General features: G+C 39.0%; 1 protein-coding gene across 1 annotated transcript in view; it reads left to right on the forward strand.

The window, feature by feature from the left end:
- The first annotated feature begins 332 nt into the window (after positions 1-332).
- The window catches only part of psd2 (pleckstrin and Sec7 domain containing 2), a 110,496-nt gene continuing 94,969 nt past the window's right edge, over positions 333-15,859 (forward strand). The window contains exon 1 of the mRNA XM_088933030.1: positions 333-662. The gene's annotated coding sequence lies outside the window, so the exon portion shown is untranslated. The remainder of the gene's footprint in view (positions 663-15,859) is intronic.

Genomic DNA, 15,859 nt, shown 5'->3' on the forward strand with positions numbered 1-15,859 from the left:
ATGCCAGATTTTACTTTACAGTGTGCATGCATTTTTACAGATTTTTTTTAAATTAAAAAAAGGTCCATCACACATAGTCTAAAAACACAACTAGAAAATAATAACTTGGAAAGTGATGTGTTTCATACCATAGGTTTTAAGGTATAACAGCTTGTTTAACCCTGAGATTAACTTTTTTTTTAGCAAAATGAAATGCATATATAGTATATATAATACATGTGTGACCATTGCCTTGAGCCTTGGTAAGAAACAAACTAATTCCCTGGAGACTGAATTCATATTCAGATAATCTTTCCAGATAGTTACCACCTCAATCTGTGCTGCGCTCCTTCAGACGTGCTCAGTGTGCTACCACACTGCTGTTCTTAGCCAGCGCAGAGGGGAGGTCGGGAGACTGGTTTCCACACACAAGTCCACCACACCGCTTCCAGTGAGAGTCAGCCCCCAAACCCCGGTTGCAGGACGGTTTTGGTCATCGTGCAGCGTTGGGGATCAGGCAAGTGGTCGGAGTGCAGGTCTAATCAAGACGCTACCGTGCGGTGCTTGGCGCAGAGGCTTGGGGGATGGGACAAGTGTGGACACGAAGCCTTTTCTGATTATTTTGCATGGATGGCTAAGGAGAAAAGAGATCTGCTCTGAAAACCGGCCTCTCTTCGTTTTGAGTAAGTGCATTTTATTTTCTTTAATGCAAATGACGTGTGGCAGAAGACGGTCCATATTTTTTAATGTAGTTTTTTTTATTTGTCTTGCTTTTAGGGTTAAACGATTAAGAACTGGGAATACATTGAGTAGCACAATGCACATTAAATGTAGATTTTTTTCAATCTGATTCAACTGTTTTTGAGTAAGGGATCTAATAAGCATCAGCGAGAGATGCAATATTTAAAACGCTAACATCTCTTGAGTTCGGGTGCGTTTTTATGTAGAGTACATTACCAGCATGCAACACTTCATAATTTCTGCCTGGGAATACTGTTAACGTGCCGCTGTTTATTCACACCAAATGCTTCATTTTTCGTTTTGGTTCGCTTAATACATACGGCTCAGAGTCGTTTCGCCGGATTATCTGGGGGGGAGAGCCAAAAAAACAGCTGTATTATCAGATCAATTCAGTTCTGAGTATGTCTCCCAAATCATCCCGTTGTCATGGTGACCGCGCTATGAGGTTGAGTAATATGGCTGCATCTCGGCTCTGGTCGAGTACAGTTGATGAATGTTTTTGTCCTGTAGCACTTCTTCCCCCAAGTGTCGGTTCGGGTTTTTGCTCCGGGAGGGTGTCGTTTCCGAAGTGGAGAGTCCACTTTTTCGGGGGAACAGGTGCATCAGCGGGACTCAGCCTCTTAACAAAAAGCTTGAGTGCTTCCCCTCCCCTGTGGTCTTAATTATTATATTTACGTGTCTAGCCAAATTTTATAGTACTGCTAATCAATTTTGGGAGCAGACTGTGCATATAACACAAGGGCAAATGAAGACGGCTAGCCTGTGATGAAGCTTGGCAATCCATTGTTACCCTTCGCAACGTAAAGAAACGCCAATGAAAGCAGCCCAAATAGAGGTGTCAGACAGCCAGACAGCTCCGTTTAGAAAAAAAAGAAAGACAGGCTAGACACGAGGTGCCAAATTTCACTTTTCTTCCTTGTCTGACTGGCTCTTTTTACGACGGTAAATTAAAGTGAAAATATCAACGTTACGGGGAAATGCGCATCGCTGCAGAAAACATGCTTGAAAGTATTACATGCAAACCTTATTGTAATGTTTGGTTACACTATACATTCTAGTGTGTGACCTTGAAGCTGTAAACGTGACTGATAGAAATGATTAATGATGCTCCATGGCTTTTAGCAAGCACTAGCAATTCACTTTAAATTGCATAAAGGTATGATTTGATGTATGGCTTTTGAAAAGTGTGCTAGCTGCTAAATTAATAGACTGAAGGGTGACTGAACTGCAGCAGTAGCAGGGGATGCTGCTATTGTTTTATTTCAGTCAATGTTTCTATTAAAATATATCTACTGTATATACGGTACTATGCATGCATATATGTGTATATGCATGTGTATAACATATAAGATATATACGGTAAATATATTCTGTATAGCAAAACTGAATGCACAAGCACCTTACTCTACTTATCTACCCCTGCATATACTGTACTGCATGTAAGTAACTCTCTAATGAATAAGGTTAGTAGGTCATCTTGCTCATTATGGCAGAATGCACTGCTCTCTAAATTGAAGTTGGAAATGCAGCATCAATAAATTATGTGGCCGCATAATGTATAAAGACAACAATTTCTTTGTTAACTCCAGAAGAAAACGTTTTGAAAATGAACATTTGCAAAATAAAATACCCATGGGCTGCTGTTCACTGATATACTGCACTATATATTTTTACCCTACCCTTCTATTACAGGTGATCAGTGTGTCTGCTTGAACATCACTGTCAGGGTGTGTATATTTTAAACGATCCTTATATAAGCAACTGTTATTGCTACTGCCTCAGGACTCACTGGTCCTGGGTTCGATTCTGGTGTGGGGCTTGTTCTTCCTGTGCTCAAGTGGATGTGCTCTGGCTTCCACCTGCCTTCCAGAAACATGCCGGAGAGATGGGGTGATGTCTGTCGTCCTGCCTTATTCCTGCCGCCCGTACAGGCTGGCTTCCCGTTCAGGATCGGCTCTCACCTTCCACACTATGCTTCCGGGAGACACTCCAGCTTCCAGCACCCTTTCCAGGAATAACTGGTGGTTTGAGGAGCAGACTGAGTGGATGCACTGTTTACACACACACGCACTTCCACATTGATCCTGTGTACTTCATATTGCTCGATATTGATCCATTTCGTGTCACTGAATTCTAATTCTAACATCAGCAAAACTGGCAAATTTCCACAATTGTCGATCTTAAATCAGAACAGCGTTGTAATGCACAGTAAAATCTTCAAATAAGGGTGTATAAATTGTGAGATGTTCTTAAACAGACTGCAAGAGAAAATATCAGCAACACTGCCGTAAACGTGCCTATATATTTTTAAAAATGCCAGTTTCATTTTACAGTATACCTTAGCTTGTGTCAACTACTGTTATTTTATAAACCGAAAACACATTTTATATTGTTAGAATTTTGATTTAGGATCACCTTGAAAAAGTTGAGCAAAAGAAAAATAGGTAAATACGTTTTTAAAAAACAAACAGACTTAATAAAAATAAAGAGCATTTCAAGGACTATGGCTATACAAAACCCAACCAGCAAGCAGATGAACTTCACGATCTTATGCTCTTGGGAAGTGTAGGTTCTTCCTGGTTGTAGACCTTTAACTAACATTGCTAATATCAGAAGTTACAGTATTTAAGTTTTTCCGCTGGTTGACTGACCACATACAGAAAGACAGTTCTGGCAGTGGTCATTTTTGGGTTTTGGATTTTAGACTGGTCACTAATTTCTTAATGACCTCTGAAACTTTATATGAATGTGCCAGTGTTCAGCACATGGAGATGCAATAAAAAAAATAAATATGTACAGTAAACACATTTTTGTGATGAGGAATGAAACAAAGAAACAGTTGTGCTCAAGCCTGGGAGCTAAGTGAGATGCAAGCAAGCAAGATTATAGCCACTGAAAGATTTTTATTGAACAGGTAAAAGCATAAAGAGGGGGAATCTGTATTACCGGTTCTCCTGCAGAAACCACAGACAGCAGGAAAACTGGATGAATTTATAGATCCACCTTTTCCAGACGAACCGCAGCCCGGCACACACACAAAATAAAACACTGTCTTGCACTAAAACCAAACTCGGTCAGGAGTTTTCATCGTTTTGTCGAAGATGCGAGGGCGGTCTTCAGGAACGCAGGAAACCCAGATCAGGAGATGGTATAATCAGGACTCCTTGACACTGGCTCCGTTCATATATTATATAACTCATAGCAATAATCCATTCATCTGTTTTCTAACAGCTGAAACTGAATCAGGGCTGCAGGGGATCAGGGGAGCCAGACCCTGTCCCGGGAAGCAGCGAGTGCAAGGCAGGACACACCCTGGATGGGATGCCAGTCCATCGCAGGGGACACTCATAGCAATAATATTTACAATAATTCTGTATTTCAGTTTTATTGTAAGTTTGTGTCATGAGGCCTTTTATTGAAATGGTATTTTTGCATAGACCAAATCAAAAACAGTTGGTCTTGGTGCCCAACGATGCAGCCTTGTATCAGTCAGCTATGTGGTCTTGCCCCACCTTGCCTCATGGTGAAGCAGAGCCTGTAGAGGGGGTCAGAGTCTTTCCCTCTTAGGTGTATCAGTATTAATAGCCAGCAGATTTCTTCTGGTTCCCTCTTAGTTCTCCTCCTCGCACCTCCTGCCGTAGTCATGTGTTTTCGCAACACACCATCAACACTATTGCTAAAGCTTCCCAAGGAATAGATGCAACTTGATGGGTGGGTTGTGTTTTGGAGGAACGGCTGAGATTTTTTACAGGCTTTTCCTGGTGTGGAATCCAGGGAATGATATTCCCCTTGCGGGGAAGTGGGTGATCTTATGGCCACATGCTGCAGGTGCTGTGATGATATGAGACGATGCCTCCTAACCTGTTCTGTTTGTTCTGTTCTCCTGCAAGACTGCTGCCCATATTTCATTGCATCAAACATGTCAGTAAAGCCTGCCTTTACAGAAATAAACCCACTCCTCACACTCCTGGACCAGACTTGAGGCACACAGCCAGCCATTCCTGCTTGGGCAAGGCAGCCGAGGTAATGCTAGGGCAGTCTCCTGCTCTGACCCTCACCCTGAACAGCTTCTCCTGCACTGGCTCCCAGGGACGATGTCTGTGTTCATTAGGGCTGCTGTAACTCCAGAGAATCCTTGGGTCCTCTTCTGTCTTTGGGAAGTGCAGCTGAACCCCGCCCAGCAGAGCGTGGGATGGCACACATAATTATGAATGGGAATCTGAATGGAAAAAAATACACAGCTGTGAGTTTAGAGAAAACTTTTATAGCAGTTAAGTTAAAGTTTTGAAGTACGGTACTTTAGCCACTCACAAAATATATTGCCAACCCAGGTGCAACCCAGCATGCACGCATGATGCAGCATTGTACGTTTATTAGATGAAGTAGTAAAATGGTGCGCTCTCTGATTGATTCCAGTCCAGAACATGAGACCAATGAGACGCGTGTGCACAAGGCAGTCAGTTGTCAGTCAGGATATTTTCCAAGCCAAGGGCCCTTCGTTTTATGCTACTTGAAGTGTTCCTGTTCCTGCTGCCTCTCTGCTACAAAAAAGCCATCTGTTTTCTTTTAGAATTCAATCTGTGATACTCTTTATATCATGGCAGTTATTAAGAACTATTTATTTTTAATCTATGGCTTTACATAATTGTACTTCCATATTACAAAGCAAATGGAAGATGTACTGGAAAATGAATTCCCTTCAAGGAAAACACATTTTTAGGCATCATTATTTCTTATCATCAGTCAAAATTGTGTGGTGCATATTATTCACCGTAAATTAGAAAATCAATGTCAAATATAATTAAATACTGTATTTTAATTAAGGATTCCTGTTTGATTTTGATTTTATCAACTCCAAAATGAAACAAATACATAAACTGGATTTGTTTTTACAAAATGAAAATTAAATCACTGACAAAATAACTTATACAGTATATATTATATTATATCCTATTGTTCTTTAAGGTTTTTGTTGAGTCTGCAGTAGTAGTTATTTAGCCACTGCCTCTGAAGGAATTCATTTCAGTCTTAGTGTTCTCAATTTAGAATCAGGTCCCACAGGTGAGAGACGAGCTAGTGAAGTCAGAGCATTAATCTTTTCTCTTCTGTCCTGAGCCTATTCTGAGCTAAGCCCATAGTTAAGGTCATTTTATGCCATGTACAGGATTTTTGCAGTGTGGGGAATTGTGAGTACTAAAATCATTCCCCTTCTTTCCTGTTAAAAGTAGGCCAAGCAGTGGAAAGGTATTTGATATGTTCATATTACTGCTCAACAGCAACACCCTGCTGCTGAGCAGTAATGATTCTTATCCTAAATAAAGCGTGAAACTGGAATAAATTATTTACTGGTGAAACGGTTTAAGATCTGATTGCCAAAATGTTTCCAGTCTAAAGGTTTGATTCGGTTACATATCTGTAAAACAGTTAATAGAGGAATCCACAAGTGAGCTTTGCTGAATAAGTTCCAGCAATGTGTCAGGACTCTTTAGGAAGTGCTTTTGTCAAAAGACATTTCACCATACTGTACAGACATTGAAGTATGCCGCTTTTGGTTTAATTAAAAGATAATTTTAATGCTTTTTTCCCCAAACCATATTGAAATTGAAATTGATTAGTGCATTCCCTTACAGTAACATTGTGGTTTTCTGCAGTTAGTATGGGGTCAGGCCTCCTGTCCTAATGCTGACCAGGCTCAGATAACTATGACAATGGAGTTCCAAATTCTCAGTTAAATAACTCTAAAAGAAAGTACCAGAATTAAGACCCATTAGTTGTATTAGCTGCACAAAGGAAAATAAATGGTTTCTAAAAACCCATTTATGCACTGTACATGATAGAAAAGTGTATTTATGTAGTTATCCAAGCAATCGCCTTTGTGTTCCACAGTTCTCAGAGTATGCACCAGCCAGACACTGAGGTCTGAGGAGATCAAGTTACAAGGTGTTAACACTTTTTTTCCCATCAGCGAGAGCACCTTCTAATAAAATGAGTTAGACAGTGTGTCCATGGAGCTGAGTGAAGGATGCAGGGAAAAGTATCTGGTGTGTCAGTAGGTCTTCCTTGTAACATTGCTAAAAATCTTACAAAGACTAAATTCTTTGCTTCTGGAGTGTATTGATCAATTGTGTTCATACCTTGTACATTAGTTACAAAATCCTGTCATTTTAAGCCTCTAATCATGGCTTTTCATTAGCAGTCAATTTTCAGTGATATAGAAAGGCAAGTTGTGTTTATTTTATTTGTATCCAAAATGCAGAATGCACATTTGGAATTTCATGCTAAATCAACTTTTATTTACAGTTCATCAAGGATATTAATCATTTTTGGACATTACTGTTTGCTAAATTTAACATTCTTTATCTGTTAGCTAGTGTTTAGTTGCTGCTCCAAAAACCTTGCAGAAGGACAGCCTCATTTAACTTTTTTATTGTTTTCTTGGTGAGTCATCATGGTGCTACAGTTTAGTTGGCATTTTGTGTCTAATCAGAAACACTTGATGGAGCTCTTACTAAGATGGAAACGTCTGACCTTTTGGGAATTAGTAAGAAAGTACAAACACAGTTTTTTACATGAGGTCTGGACTCTTTTAATGAAAGTCTTTCTCTTTGAATTTCTTGTTTGAGAGCACCAAAGCACTGCTCATTTCTACAATTTCCTCAGTAAGACATGTTTTCCACTTGATGAGGGGCAGTTTTATACTGTCCACCACTCAAGCATGAAATTTGTCCATAATCACTGTGGTTAGCATTAAGAGCAGACTCTCTGCTCTCAGTTCCAAAGCACTGGCAGAGAGTCTACTGTGCTGTGTTTGCCAATACTTAGCTCTTCCTGTATAGCCTAAATGTGGCTTGGTTTTCAGAGTGACTGAGATGAATTACTGTTCATTTTAGGCTTACCAGAATGTACACCAACTGATCCTGCCTGGCAGTGCCAGTATTATTGAAATTAATAAGTACTGGAGCTATGGTTAGATTAAGTTCATCCCCTTCACTATATTTGCTCAAGTACCAATCAGTACTGGAAATGCTCCATTTGTGCTGATGTCCCTGTATTTCTGCACACCCATGAAGGTCTCTAATCCAGTCACAAGTATGAGATCCAAACCCTGACTTTGTATTCAAAACAGCTGACAGGCTCTTCCATTGTGAGCCCAGTGAGTGAACAGTGACAGTCATAAGAGACTCTGTGGTTCGTTGCTAACAGTCAGTAGCAAAAGATACATTGGCAGTTATCATTCTCTTTTTTTCATCAGATACTGATTTTTTTATATTATATTTCTTCAAATGAGAACAGCAGAATTTCTTATTGTTAATGCTATAATTTGGTTTCATTGAATTCAAAACACTGCAGGTCTTAAACTAATATTATTGTAAATGGTGTTGGTAATATGGTTTATATGAACGTATCATGGTAATATGTTACTGGAATAAATAGATTTTTCAACAGAACATCAGGAGGAAGGTCCTCATCTCACCCGCTTCTGCACTCCTATGTACTGTATAAATACATATCTCCTCCTGAGCTTCCCTTTGCACATCTCTCCCACACTCTCCCTCCTCCTCATCAACACCCTTGCAACAGCACCCTGGCTCATTCCTTGTGACAGTGAGGAGGGTTCTGCCTCCTCCTCCTTAAACCGAACAATCTCTGATACAATTAATCTCTATATCTCATTTATTAGGTTCTAACTGAACTGCTGAATCTGTACTATATTTTTTTAATTTGGATTTATTAGGGTATGAGGCTTTTGACTCATTTTTTTCCACCTGTATAGGTCACTTTACAGCCCTGAATAGAGATTTAACACCATGTCAAAGGTTTTTAAGTGTATTTTGACATTTGTTTTACATTTTGTGAACAAGAAGAAGTGCTGTATTTCCTGTCTGTCTAACTACTGTATACCGGTGTGTTCTCCAGCTGAATGATGCTTTGTTTAAAGTTAACTCAAGTATGTTCGCTTTAGTCTTCAGAATGCACATTTTAAATCTGTGGGGATAAGGAAATAAATCTGCCTTAATTAAAGAATCTCAGTTCTCCAGCCTGCTGGGCTGAATCCCCACTGCTCAGATTAGCGTGGCTGGTAGATGGACCTTTCAAAGCAAGTGCAGAAGTAGTGCCTTTGAAGGTAGGCATCTAAAAGCCAAGGTGAAATTAAATATAATCTCCTATGTTACAATATCCTTACTTGCCATTTAGAAATGTGCAGATACATCTCTCTAAAGCCTCCAACTGGAATTTCTTAAGATTTGAACAGAAGTTGGGTTTGAATCTGTCACTTCTGCCCTCATCAGTGTGTGAGAGGGAGAAATTGGCAGTTCTGACTCTGTTCTTTAATTGACAGTCATCTTAAATCACCTGTAATTTCAGCAGTTTTGTCTAACTGGGCTGCCGTCCTTATAGCCACGAACTCTGATCAATGGAAACCACAGCAGTTTTAAAATAAAAGTAAAGAGATGCAGCCATTTGGAACAAATTGCAAAACCATGCTGTGGTTCTCTGTGATCTTTATAGAAATGGCTTTATGAGGTTCTTGGATCTAGGAAACATACAGTAGCATGCTGACATCACTTGCTGCCCTAGAGATCCAATCCTAAACAGCAGCTGCCTCTTGACTTGACCAAGGCGTGTGTTATGCAGCTTGGTATTGCCATAGAACAATTTTTATTAATCTGTTTTTGTAACATAAATATAAAGTACATGATTTGTCAGACATACTGCCAGTCTTATTTTCATAACAATTACAAAAATATAAAAGTATTGTAAAAAATCAAACAGATTGCAGGAGTAAAGAAATAATGAACATGCTGGGGAAACTACAAGTAACTTTATGTTTCAAAATCTGGCCAACTGGCATTTAAAATGAACCATTTTCTGTTGTGTGGTTGTGATATCTATATGAACATGAAACAAGAATAATTACTTTATCAGATGTGTCAAAGATTGAAGATTCTTTTACTTAAGAGCTCTCAGTGATATTAAATTACTATCAGTATGGAAGATGCAAGCTATTGTTACAGAATACTAAAAATAATATCACATGGAAGAGGGGTGATGGAAAGCTGATAGTGAAATTAAAATAAAACAATATCTTAAGTCAGATGTAAGACTATTAAATGGCTAGTTTGAACTGCTTTACAATTATGGAGTTTAGATTCTTTGTGATGACAAAAAATATTAACATCAATTTTCACTGGATAATCCATGAGGACAGCATGGCTGGAAGGTTTTCTCTCAATTCGGCAAAGTCTTAGGATGAACATTTCCTCATCTGCTCAAACAAATTCATAATGGTCCAGAATATTCTCTGCTTATACCAAGAAATTAACCTTTTGTTTCTGAGTAAGAGTCTGCTTTGGATTGCATTATGTATCCCAGAGGTTATTAAAATGTTTGTTCTTGGAGGAAGAGGTGAAGGCTTTCTGTGTGCAGCTTTTTCTTAAGAAGGGATTTCAATGAAGTTCAAACTGTTAAAATTATTCTGTTAATTTAAAAAAGTCATTTAACAAGAGAGCCTAATGTCAATAAAGTCATTAGGAATTGTAAATAGGGAGATAAAGCAACAGTGAAATGTTGAGGGAAAATCTGTGAATCTTAATCAATACAGGGGATTTAAATACAACAATTTAAATTTATTGAACTGAGATGGTATTTGGGCAGATCCATACCTTTTCTGAAAAGGGCTCTGGGGTCTCTAATGTCAACAGAACAACCATGACCTCACTTTATGTCTTCTCAGTCTAATATCATCACTTACAGTCACATTCCCTGTCATGTCTTTTCACTGTGTAACGTGCTTCCTGGATACATAATACTTCAGAGCTGTTCTAATGTAGATTGTAGTTTCTCAGACTTTATTGCCAATGTGCAGCCTTGCAGATGATGTGCAGTCTTAATCAGATACAGGTAGGATTGATGTAGATTTTGAACCCCCCCCCCAACTTTCGTGAGGAATGAGCCAGGGAGCTGCTACAAGGGAGGAGGCGGAGTGTGAGAGAAATGTGCAAAGGGAAGTCTGGAAGGAGATATTCAGTATATACGCACACAAGAGAGTGGAAGATGTTAAGATTACAATCTAACCTTCCTCTCAAACCCCAGTTTTAACTTAGTTTAGTTAGTTTTAAACCCCAGTTTATACCAGTTCTTAATTTAAGCTGCATAACATGCTCATGTGCCAGACAGCTTGAAGGAGTGTTTGGTACATTATGAAAAATACGTGTTGTGTGAATGCAGTTGGGTGCCAGATTGCTTTGGGAGGCACACAGACAGATGAGCAATCTCTACTCAATGTTTTTCCAGCCACTGTTCATCTCCCATTGTCTCACACTAAATTTGTAAATAAAATGTTTATAAGGTCATTTAAAAGACAATGGAAAACAACATTTTAAATCTTAGTATTGAACAAATAAAACCATTAAATATAATAGTCTACATTTAATAATTGCCTAAAACACTCCAAATACAGTAAATGTCATTTTCTGGGATATGCACCCTAGTGAGTTAAGACTCACGAATGCAAGCACTAGTCAAAGATTCTGCTTACTGTTACTGTACTCTTAATGCAGTGGTACCTGGAACTTCATACAATAGTATGTAATTTACACAGAGGAGTAATTTGTGTTGGTAGGAGGCTTGATTTTAGCATTAGCATCTAAGCATTTTGCTTCAGAAAAGAAAATAGTATACTGATTTCAGTTTGACTACTGCTGTTGAATAGAAGTCTGGTATAATGGAAGAGGAACAAAAAACTTAATCTGTTTAACAGTGTCCCCACTTCTGACAAACCACACTGATGCAATTTACTTTAGAATTTGATGCAATTTACTTTAGAATTGGATTTGAAGCCGTTCAGTGGTCTGTATTCTGGTCTTTGTGTTCTATATGCAATATGGGTGTTAATTTTGTCTAGCACTTTCAGGTCTGCTTAAAGGCAGTGAATACAGTTGAAATGCCTGATGTGGCGAGAACTGATTTATTGCTGAGCCTCTATAAATCTGCACCTCATTATTCTTTTATACAAATGTTTAACAATTCTAGTAACAAACTCACTTACAATCTCTATTGTCCACATAGACACACACACAAAGAAACCCATAACGCAAAACATCAACACACACTTGCCTGATTTTGTAAGCGAGGAAAATAATCATACATTTTTTTGTACCTTAATTATTTTGATTCTTTACAACTTAAATATTTGTGACCTAAAATATTTCCATTTAATAATTCTCCATTATTCTACAGTGCCCAGTTGTGTTTGCAATCCTAATTGAGCCTGTCAAGCTTAATCTTGCATGTGTGTGTGAGCAATAAGGAATAAATGTTACATGAAAAGTTCATGTCAAAGGAAGAAATTCCCATTCCTTTTAAAAGCAATTAAACTAATCCCAGTGTTTGTTTCTGATGCATCTCGGTCTACATATCTGTCTGGTTAATAGCCAGACAAGGTCAAGCAAAGTAATTTGCCGTTAGATGTTATCATCGGAATTCATAATTATAAATGACAAAACAGGCAGAAATAAATATTATTTTCTTTGTGTTAATTTACTTAGCTCTCAGATCCTGTCATTAGCAGAGCCAATTTTTTTACATAAAAAATGGGAAAACAAGAAAATCTCAAGTGACTCACAGTGGCTTTGGAATTCACGTGAGCAGGCGTTCCTTCCTACATTTCAATGACACCTCTCCATTAGGCTCAGCATCATCACCAAGGCCTGGCAGGATTCAGAGTTGAACTTCAGGAACTTGGCTGTCCTGCTTTTCAGGCAGATACTGCAAGATGTCAGTGAAGTCACTGCAATGCAACTGATCTAAAGAATAAATAAGTTATAGAGACTTACACTTGTGGCCAGATATGAAACATGCATATAATAATGAGGAACAATTAGAGTTATTTAAAAACTGACACGATGAAGGAAATGTAATTGCAACTGTGAAGCTGTCTATTTCATTTGCTTCAATGTTCTTTAGTGTCTAAAAACGTGATGACAGCATAATGCTTTTTTATGTTACAATCAACATCCATGAAGATAAAGGAGCACAGCAGCCTAGATTGCTGTGCCTGAGCTGCTAGGCAGTTCTGAGCTTGGACTGCAAGCAGCTGCAGAGCCAGTGGCCTCTTGGGTTTCCTGGGTTCCTCATGCTCTCAAGATTCGTGCAGCCGAGCCAGTCCCTCCAGCTGCTCTGCAGCTAGAGAGGAACATAAGGCTTTTCCACTGAGGGTTCTCAAGTACCTGTTTTGAATGTTGGAAAGGGCATGCCATGGAATGACAAAGGTGAGCAGTAGAGACCCTGTGCGTAGCGGTAAAAGGGGCAACATGGAGGTTAGCCCAGGCTCAGGGGGTCAGAAGATGTCGTTATAGAAACCTATGCTCTCAGGCCATGGACGTGGGGCAAACTAGTAATAGGTGGGTTTCACGACAATCCATAGCCCCCAGTGCTGATCCAGGAGGAAAGGGTGACCTGGAAATATATAACCCCAGACAAAGACACACCGGAAGGACAAGACAAGCACAGGGAAACTGGGAACAGGACAGAGTAGGAGCACCCTCTAGACGCTTGTTTCTTTTTTGGGAGTCAAGCCTCCAAATCCTATGGCCAGGAGGCTACCTCTTAACCAAGCAGGTTAAGCCAAAACTTAATATCCTTAAATACTCAGTAAACATTCACAAAGCATCTGATTCTTGGATGTTGTTATTCCTCTTGCACTCCTGCACGCACCTCTCCTCACATTTATATCAAACTCATCCCTCCTCAGCCCCATCTCTACCTTTGCTGCTCCTCCTTGGTTAACTCCTCTCTCTGAATGGCTGCCTGTTAACCAAGAGGGTTCAGCCAAAACTCTTTACACTGAAATACTCCAGAAACAATCACAGAACATCTGATTATTGGATGCTGTTATCCTTTTTGAGATGCATTCAGCTGGTAAACTACTAGACCCGCATTCTATTTGAGCTGAAAACAGATCCTGTGATTATTTTCCAGAAGTGAACAGAGTTTTGCCAAATATAAACAACAGAGCAGGAAAGCCTCTAGCAGAAAAGCAGCCCAGAAAACGTAGAACCGTAAACTAGCTAACTTGGGAAAGGGAACAATTGTGTCTGTTCTATTAGAGTAGCGGGAAGAAAATCCCATACTTGTGTTTCCAGTTATGCCACATGGCTCTGACAATATAAAGGTCACCATGAAAATGAATGTACATTTAAGTCATATTTAAAAGTAAAATTATTTCTGCTTTTGGCTATGTCTGCCTTTAATTGTATGCAGTGTCTCTTTTGTAATGATTTCTGGTTGCCCAGCTGCTGAAAGGTCTTTAAACCATTAGTCAGAAGTCTGTTGTTTAGCATATAAAACAGACAAGCCAGAACACACAAGCCTGAAAAGGGGAGTCTGTAGCAGAAACAGGGCTTTTTAAGAGTTGTCTGTCCCAGATTTCACTTTTCCTATCTGTGAGAAAAGATGCCTTCAGGATGTTGGTCCAAGGAGAAGATTAGGACATGTACAATGTTGTGGCTAGCTGTGACGAATGCTGTATGGATATTGTGTTTGTGACCATGGAATTTGGTTTGCACTGAAACAGCCACATATGCTGATCCTGAGGGAAACTTATAGCATATAAATAATGACAGTACCTTGAAGACCGCAGTGTGTATTCTGGAAACAGATACACTAATAGTTAAAGGATGACATTCTCATGAATCTCTTGATCTCATCTCAAGAAGATCTTGAGCCCATTTCTTGGGCTACCCTTGGCTTCTAGTCTAGTGCAACAATGTGCAACATCTGTGACATTTAAACATTAATGAAAGTTGCAGTTCTTTGAAAAACACAAATTCATTACTCCACTTCCATTATCCATGTACTGAGAGGCTATAAAGTTAAGGTGCAATTAGTTCAAATTGTTTCATTTTTACTGCTTCTCAGTGTAGTTTTATTAACAGCCACAATACCAGTATTGACCTTTTTGTTATTTTAGTGTTAAGTCAAAGTCTTGATGTCTTTGTTTTCAAATGGGTGATAAATGAGTGAACAGGGTAGACGTTGTACCAGTTGTTATTCTGTTATTTACCGTATGAAATGGCTTATGCTTTGACTTAGACATGAACCTAATACACATACCTGGGTCTGCAAAATGGGATCGTTTCTGGCTAAAATGGCCCACGGTGTGTTTCTGTGATAGGGAGGTTGCTGTCTGAAACCCCAGTGGCACTGAATTAGCACTCCAGCCTGGGAATCCCTGGGGGATACTGTATCAGCTTGGAGGAAGTGTTAATAGAGAACGATAACAAGTTCAATCAGAACTGGGGATTGAACCTTTAATATCAGTCTCACCAGGGTAAGAAAATTCTTGTGTCAGCAGAAGTGTAATACGATCCTTTGTCCTGAGGTGTTCTGCCTACATAACAGATTTACAAATATTTTATGCTTGAAAAATAAACAGCAAATAAGAAACTACTAGTATTGCTAACACTTGTCTCAGAACAGTAATGAAGTGTATTTTTTTCTATTACACATATATACACAATTTAGGGATTTTTATAAAAAATAAACAACCTTCTCCAAAGGTTTTTCTAGAAAACCTATCTCTTCAGAAGGTCCCTGGGTTTTGATCACAGCTGGACACACTCCACACATCATGTCAGTTTCTGTCTGCTGTCTGTTCAGCCATAACCATCTCCCAGAGCACATCTTCACTATTCTCAAGCTGTGTAGTGGGGTTACATTCTCAGGACTGGCAACAACATGGCATCGATTTTCAAAGCCTGTTGCTTTTCTTACTTATCTAAATAATTAGTCTGATAATGGCCGTTACAATATTCAGAACATCACCCTACACAAGGTGTTTTACCACGTTAGAGAATGACTTGTACTGCATAATCTGTTTGCCAGTTGATCTGGTTAGAGAACAGTTGTGTATTCTTGACACATATATTAAAAATGCTATTTAAAAAGTCACTTTTACATGTGCTTCAAAGCATTTTATTCCTGAACATTATGCTATGTTTCAAGTGAATCTGCTTTAAGGATACTTCATTGAAAGGCTTTACAGCTGCTTTTCTTTGAAAGTTGAAAAGATATGACTTATTACTCACTTGCAGAGATTATTGTCAAATGTTTCATTTGATTTAAGATTCAGTTTATT

Source organism: Atractosteus spatula, chromosome 14 (assembly GCF_055471065.1).
Source record: "Atractosteus spatula isolate fAtrSpa1 chromosome 14, fAtrSpa1.hap1, whole genome shotgun sequence".
NCBI lineage: Eukaryota > Metazoa > Chordata > Actinopteri > Semionotiformes > Lepisosteidae > Atractosteus > Atractosteus spatula.